The following is a 7,226-nucleotide window of genomic DNA, read 5'->3' as shown; positions in this document are numbered from 1 at the left end:
CTCCATCAACTCTAGCACCATTACCGACTTCATCAACTCCATCAACTCTAGCACCATTACCGACTTCATCAACTCTAGCACCATCACCGACTTCATCCACTCCATCAACTTTAGCACCATCACCGACTTCATCAACTCCATCAACTCTAGCACCATCACCGACTTCATCAACTCTAGCACCATCACCGACTTCATCAACTCCATCAACTCTAGCACCATCACCGACTTCATCAACTCCATCAACTCTAGCACCATCACCGACCATCAACTCCATCAACTCCATCAACTCTAGCAACTCTAGCACCATCACCGACTTCATCCACTCCATCAACTCTAGCACCATCACCGACTTCATCCACTCCATCAACTCTAGCACCATTACCGACTTCATCAACTCTAGCACCATCACCGACTTCATCAACTCTAGCACCATCACCGACTTCATCAACTCCATCAACTCTAGCACCATCACCGACTTCATCAACTCTAGCACCATCACCGACTTCATCCACTCCATCAACTCTAGCACCATCACCAACACCAACTTCATCAACTCCATCAACTTTAGCACCATCACCGACTTCATCAACTCCATCAACTCTAGCACCATTGCCGACTTCATCAACTCCATCAACTCTAGCACCATCACCAACACCAACTTCATCAACTCCATCAACTCTAGCACCATCACCGACTTCATCAACTCCAGCACCATCACCGACTTCATCAACTCTAGCACCATCACCGACTTCATCAACTCCATCAACTCTAGCACCATCACCAACACCAACTTCATCAACTCTAGCACCATCACCGACTTCATCAACTCTAGCACCATCACCGACTTCATCAACTCCCACGCCCTGCCCGACCGAGCCTCCAACCTCATCGTTCCCCAGCCCCGCACGGCCCATTTTTACCTTCTCCCCAAAATCCACAAACCTGACTGTCCCGGTCTGAAGAAGGGTTTCGGCCCGAAACGTCGCCTATTTCCTTCGCTCCATAGATGCTGCTGCACCCGCTGAGTTCCTCCAGCAATTTTGTGTCCCGGTAGACCCATTATCTCTGCCTGTTCGTGCCCCACCGAACTCATCTCCACATACCTTGACTCCATCCTATCCCCCTTGGTCAAATCCCTTCCTACCTATGTTCAAGACACCTCAGACACTCTCCGCCGCCTCCGCGCATTCCATTCTCTAGGCCCTCACCCCCTCATCTAAAAAGAGTCTGAAGAAGGGTTTCGGCCCGAAACATTACCTATTTCCTTCGCTCCATAGATGCAATCACGTAAGCAACTTGCTGTCACCAATCACAGGGCGCGAAGCCTCATCCCGCCCAATCACCTAAGCGAGCTGCTGTCACCAATCACAGGGCGCGAAGCCTCATCCGGCGGCCAATCACACCTCAGGCCATTTCCCACCAATCAGCGATTGCGAAGCCTCCACCACCCGGCCAATCATGAAGCGTTGTTACTGTCACCAATCACAGGGAACGAGGCCTCACGCCGTGGCCAATCACAGCACAGGCCGATCCCACCAATCAGCGAGATAGAAGCCTCTACCCCCCCCCCCCCCTCCCACCCAACCAATCATGTAGCACGTGGTCAACCTGAGGAGCACCTTCAACAACAGACTGGTTCCACCAAGATAGAAACAAATATCTGGAGTAATTCAGCAGGGACAGGCCATTTTCAGGAGAAAAGGAACGGGTGACGTTTTGAGTCAAGACCCTCCTCAGATTGGTTCCACCAAGATGCAGCACAGAACCCCACAGGAGATCCTTTTTCCCTGTGGCTATCAAACTGTACAACTCTTCCCCCCTTCTGTCATGGGGTAGACTGACCTGAAACGTCACCCATTCCTTCTCTCCAGCGATGCTGCCTGTCCCGCTGAGTTACTCCAGCTTTTTGGGTCTATCTTCGGTTTAAACCAGCATCTGCAGTCCCTTCTTACACAGGTACATGGATAGGACATGTTTCAAGGTTCAAAGTTTCAAGGTCAGTTTATTGTCACGTGTACCAATTAAGGTACAGTGAAGGTACACAAAATTGCTGGGGAAACTCAGCGGGTGCAGCAGCATCTATGGAGCGAAGGAAATAGGCGACGTTTCGGGCCGAAACCCTTCGTCAGACTGATGGGGGGTGGGGAAAGAAAGAAGGAAAAAGGGAGGAGGAGGAGGAGCCTGAGGGCGGGCGGATGGGAGGGTGGGAGGAGACAGCTAGAGGGTGAAGGAAGGGGAGGAGACAGCACGGGCTAGCCAAATTGGGAGAATTCAATGTTGATGCCATAAGGACGCAAGGACCCCAGACGGAATATGAGGTGCTGTTCCTCCAATTTCCGCTGTTGCTCACTCTGGCAATGGAGGAGACCCAGGACAGAGAGGTCGGATTGGGAATGGGAGGGGGAGTTGAAGTGCTGAGCCACCGGGAGGTCAGGTAGGTTATTGCGGACTGAGCGGAGGTGTTCGGCGAAACGATCGCCCAACCTACGCTTGGTCTCACCGATGTAAATCAGCTGACATCTAGAGCAGCGGATGCAGTAGATGAGGTTGGAGGAGATACAGGTGAACCTTTGTCGCACCTGGAACGACTGCTTGGGACCTTGAATGGAGTCGAGGGGGGAGGTGAAGGGACAGGTGTTGCATTTCTTGCGGTTGCAACGGAAAGTGCCCGGGGAGGGGGTGGTGCGGGAGGGAAGGGAAGAATTGACGAGGGAGTTGCGGAGGGAGCGGTCTTTGCGGAAGGCAGACATGGGGGGAGATGGGAAGATGTGGCGAGTGGTGGGGTCACGTTGGAGGTGGCGGAAATGGCGGAGGATTATGTGTTGTATTTGACGGCTGGTGGGGTGAAAGGTGAGGACCAGAGGGACTCTGCCCTTGTTGCGTGTGCGGGGATGGGGAGAGAGAGCAGTGTTACGGGGTATGGATGAGACCCTGGTGTGAGCCTCATCTATGGTGGCGGAGGGGAATCCCCGTTCCCTGAAGAACGAGGACATTTCCGATGCCCTGGTATGAAATGTCTCATCCTGGGAACAGATGCGGCGTAGGCGGAGGAATTGGGAGTAGGGGATGGAGTCTTTACAGGGGGCAGGGTGGGAATTTGAATTTGAACAGTGAAATTTGAGTTACCATACAGCCATACTAAGCGAAAAGCAACAAGACATACAACCACATAAAACCTATGTTCTATGTTTCTATTCCTCATTGTGATGGAAGGGAATAAAGTTCAATCTTCTTCCTCTGGATATGGACCAAACCACAGGCAGGTGGAACTAGTGTAGCTGGGACGTGTTGGCCGGTGGGGGCAAGTTGGGGCCGAAGGGCCTGTTTCAAGTCTATGCCATGCTGTTCTCGCAAATCACAGGGCACGCAACCTCCTCTAATTAGGACCCAGGAGACGTAATTCTCACTGAACGACAAGGTTTTGATTGGCCAGTCCCAGGAAGGCACCCAGCGCCCACCAATCCCTGCACATCCAAAGTGGGATTGTCTCATAGAAACATAGAAAATAGGTGCATTCGGCCCTTCGAGCCTGCACCGCCATTCAATATGATCATGGCTGATCATCCAACTCAGTATCCCATACCTGCCTTCTCTCCATACCCCCTGATCCCTTTAGCCACAAGGGCCACATCCAACTCCCTCTTAAATATAGCCAATGAACTGGCCTCAACTACCTTCTGTGGCAGAGAATTCCAGAGATTCACCACTCTCTGTGTGAAAAAAGTTTTCCTCATCTCGGTCCTAAAAGATTTCGCCCTTATCCTTAAACTGTGACCCCTTGTTCTGGTCTTCCCCAACATCGGGAACAATCTTCCTGCATCTAGCCTGTCCAACCCCTTAAGAATTTTGTAAGTTTCTATAAGATCCCCCCTCAATCTTCTAAATTCTAGCAAACCGAGTCTATCCAGTCGTTCTTCATATGAAAGTCCTGACATCCCAGGATGTCAACATGGCAACAAGCCGAATAAAACTCCAGATTGACACAAAATACTGGAATATAACTCAGCAGGTCAGGCCGCATGTCTGGAGAGAAGGAATGGTTGACGATTCGAGTTGAGACCCTTTTTCAGACTGATGAAGAAGACTGGATTAAACTCCAGATGTTCGATTGAACCAAAAATAGGAGAGGCTGTGGATGTGCAGGAAGGAACTGCAGATGCCAGTTTACACCAAAGATAGAGACAGAATGCTGCAGTTACTCAGCCGGTCAGGCAGCCTCTGAGAAAAGAGAAACCAGCATCTGCAGTGCTATGTTTCTATTTTTTACATGTTACTGAGGCTGCCTGATCCGCTGAGTTCCTCCAGCACTTATGGGGTTTTTTTGGTACAAGATTCCAGCATTTGTAGTTCCTTGTGTCGATCTTAAATGTTAACTCTGTTTCAAAACACAAATTGGTGGAGCAACTCAGCGAGTCCGCTCGGACACGGGTCTGGACCCTTCTTCGCTGATTGTTGTCATTTGAGAGGTGATGGTATTGTCTTTCATCAGAAGCTGAACCATTCGCCTATTGGACACAAAGTGCAGGAGTAACTCAGCAGGTCAGGCAGCATCTCTGGAGACCAAGGATAGGTGACTTGACCTGCTGAGTTACTCCAGCACTTTATGTCCTTGTGTATTAACCAGCATCTGCAGTTCTTTGTATTTATTTCTTCACCGTTCACTGACTGCTTCTCTGCGGAATGTTTCTGCATTTTCTGGTGTTGCTTCACTTCAGATCTTGTATCTACTAATCAACGAGCGCCACATTTAGTGGTACCCGTAAAAACAAGGACTTCCATGCAAACCAACCACCACACAATCAGATTCATACAGCACGGAAACTGGAGCAGTTATATTTTCACTGATTTTAAAGTGCCTGTTCATATGAGAAATACCTAAAATTTTCCGAGTAGTAATTGTCCAATCAACGCACGTTTGACATTGAGTCAGACGCCAATTGACCAATCACGCGTTCTGTTTCATGCCAGTTAGGCAGCGAGCACTCGGATCATGGCTGACTCCTAATTACATCAAAACCATAACAAGGTTTCGAAGGAATAAAGGTAATGCTAACCTTGCTGATAATTTTGTTTTACAACTGATTTATCGTTGTAAAGTTATGATGTGAACTGTTAAATAAAAATGATAAATAAAAATGTAGAGCTAGGGTTATGATTAGGATTAGGGTCAGGGTCAGGGTCAGTCAGTCAGTTGGTTGGGCTGTCGGGAGGCCGGTGGGTGCTACGAGCGGTCGGTCGGGCTGTTGACCGGCCGGTTTTGCAGTGAGTGAGTGGGCGAACTGGCGGAGCTGGCGCTATGGGGGTGCCGAAGGTGGCCCGGGTGGCGTGCAGGGCAGTGCTGCTCCCCACCATCATCACTATGATGATCCAGAAGGGCATGCTGGCCGAGGTGGATGTATTGAGCCTCCAAACTTACGGAGCCCACAGCCGGTCCCAAAGCGGCTCCAGCTTCAGCCGTGGGCAAATCTGAAAGGGGGGAGAATTAGGGTTAGGCATTTTCCTCTCAGTGGGCGTGACTCCCACTCTGCCCACTGGCAGTCAGTGGGGTTCAGTAAACGGGGGAACGCACAGGATCTGCCCTCACCCATCAATTAGGCGGTTAATTAGACCTCTCCCTTCTCCATCTTGCAGAGACTGAGCCACCCCCACACTTCTGGGTTTTATAGTCTCTCCCCCATCCCACCAGAAGGGGCGTGGTCTTCATGGCATGATTGACAGGAGAGAGAATCTCAACATTTTTTAAACACGAATAACTCTTTTATTTTTCATCGATGGGAAACATCCTCGGCACCTGATGAGCAGAGGGGGACGGAGTAAGATTGCCAAAAATCACAGCCGTACGTGGTAGCGTTTTTTTCTAAAATCAATATAAAGCGCAAACAGGAAGTGGTCAAGATTAGACATTTAATTATATAGAAGGCAAGGCAACTTTAATTAGGCAAGGCAGCTTTAGCATTTCCAAACCAAAGGCAAGGCAGCTTTAGCATTTCCAAACCAAAGGCAACGCAGCTTTAGCATTTCCAAACCAAAGGCAACGCAGCTTTAGCATTTCCAAACCAAAGGCAACATAGCTTTGGCATTTCCGAACCAAATGCAACACAGCTTTAGCATTTCCAAACCAAAGGAAACACAGCTTTAGCATTTCCAAACCAAAGGCAAGGCAACTTTAGCATTTCCAAACTATATTTTCAAACCATATTAAGCTGGCGGCCTCCAACCTACGACCGACCTCGAGGCTCCGGAGGTAGAGCTAGCCAGGACTCACCAACGCGAGGCTGGCCGTCTTCGAGCTGCGGCGACGTTGTGAAACGGAAGTGGCAGCGCTGTGAAACGGCTGCGGCTCGCCTGCAGTCTGTCTGTTTTTACTTTTTTTGTGTTGTTTTTTTTGTCTAGTTCAGTTAAACTTTTGGTTATTAGGTGGTGTTATGTGTGGGGGGGGGGGGGCTGAAACAGGGCTTTCTGTCTCTCCCTTCGGGGGAATGCAACTTTTTTGTCGTATCGCCCTTCTCTTCCCCCGCCTGAGCTGAGGCCTAATAGCGGAGCTTGCGGCCTCCAACCTGCGACCGACCTCGAGGCTCCGGAGGTAGAGCCAGCCAGGACTCACCAACGCGAGGCTGGACGTCTTCGAGCTGCGGCGACGTTCGGGCAGCGGCACGACTCGGCGCGCCGGTGAGGGCGGACGGCGTGGGGCTGAGACACTCCTGTGTGGGCGGCCCGGCTACCGGCTGGAAGGCGCTCCCGTGTGGGCGGCCTGGGTCCCGGCTGGAAGGCGCTCCCGTGTGGGCGGCCCGGCCCGGCTCTCGGCTGGAATGCGCTCCCGTGTGGGCAGCGCGGTGCGGGGCTGAGACGCTCTCGTGTGGGCGGCCCGGTGCGGGGCTGAGACGCTCTCGTGTGGGCGGCCCAGTGCGGGGCGGAGACGGTGCTCCGGTGGCTGAGGCGGCGTTCTGGCGGCGGCGACCTGAATCCGGGGCCGGCCGCGGGCCAGTGGGCGACATCGTCGGGAGCTCGCAGGTCACAGGCTGGTGCCTGTTTTCCGGAGCTCCCGTGGCAACAGCTGCGTCCGCTGGACTGGAGGGCGGCAGCTTCGACCACCCCCGGGCCGCGGAACGTGAACCGCGGGACTGACTTACCATCGCCCGGTGGGGTATCGCCTCAGCGCAGAGGGAGAAGAGGAGGGAAGAGACAGTAACTCTAAGACTTTTGCCTCCATCACAGTGAGGAGGTGC

This window comes from Amblyraja radiata, chromosome 6 (genome assembly GCF_010909765.2).
Source record: "Amblyraja radiata isolate CabotCenter1 chromosome 6, sAmbRad1.1.pri, whole genome shotgun sequence".
Classification (NCBI taxonomy): Eukaryota; Metazoa; Chordata; class Chondrichthyes; order Rajiformes; family Rajidae; genus Amblyraja; species Amblyraja radiata.
The sequence above is the reverse complement of the archived record's forward strand: the minus strand, read 5'-3'. Positions refer to the sequence as shown.